Source organism: Corvus brachyrhynchos, unplaced genomic scaffold (assembly GCF_000691975.1).
Source record: "Corvus brachyrhynchos isolate BGI_N302 unplaced genomic scaffold, ASM69197v1 scaffold12, whole genome shotgun sequence".
NCBI lineage: Eukaryota > Metazoa > Chordata > Aves > Passeriformes > Corvidae > Corvus > Corvus brachyrhynchos.
This window is the reverse complement of record NW_008237885.1, coordinates 1,755,841-1,756,993: the sequence shown is the minus strand read 5'-3', so window position 1 is coordinate 1,756,993 and position 1,153 is coordinate 1,755,841.

Here is a 1,153-nt window from a genome sequence, read left to right as displayed (position 1 = left end):
CCATCTTTCTGCATTACCCACCATGTGCAACCAGGTCCCTGAGCAAAAACAACCCCACGGATGGGTTTGTCTGTACTCGAGGCAGAATTAATCCAAACAGTCTTTCCTAACAGACCTCTGACATGCACTACTGGGACCTTACCTCCATCTACTGTTCGCAGGGATTCAGATTGGGCTGGACCAGTTCTCTTGGTGGAACCTCAGGTGTTAAGTAACCAGGTGGCCTTTGCTAAATGCTGTTCCCAATTTTTGAAAGTTCCCCCACCTAGTGTGTTCAAGGTGGTTTTCAACAATCCATTGCACCGTTCCACTTTGCCTGCAGCTGGTGCATGGTAAGGGATATGGTACACCCACTCAATGCCATGTTCCCTAGCCCAGGTGTTAATAAGGCTATTCTTAAAATGAGTCCCATTGTCAGACTCAATTCTCTCAGGGGTGCCATGCCTCCAAAGGACTTGCTTTTCAAGGCCCAGGATGGTGTTCCGGGCAGTAGCATGAGGCACAGGATAGGTCTCCAGCCATCCAGTGGTGGCTTCTACCATTGTGAGCACATAGCGCTTGCCTTGGCGGGTTTGAGGCAGTGTGATGTAATCAATCTGCCAGGCCTCCCCATACTTGTATTTGGACCATCGCCCACCGTACCACAGGGGCTTCACCCACTTGGCCTGCTTGATCGCAGCGCATGTCTCACAGTCATGGATAACCTGGGAGATACTGTCCATGGTTAGATCCACCCCTCGGTCTCGTGCCCACTTATAGGTGGCATCTCTGCCCTGATGGCCTGAGGCATCATGGGCCCATCGAGCTAAGAACAACTCTCCCTTGTGTTTCCAGTCCAAGTCTACCTGTGACACTTCTATCTTTGCAGCCTGATCTACCTGCTTGTTGTTTTGGTGTTCCTCATTAGCCCTACTCTTGGGGACGTGAGCATCTACATGGCGGACTTTCACAACCAGCTTTCTTACTCGGGCAGCGATGTTTTTCCACTCTGCAGCAGCCCAGATTGGTTTTCCCCTACGCTGCCAATTAGCTTTTTCCCACTTTTCCAGCCATCCCCACAGAGCATTGGCTACCATCCATGAATCAGTGTAGAGGTAGAGCTTTGGCCACTTCTCCCTTTCAGCAATGTCCAGGGCTAGTTGAACAGCTTTGA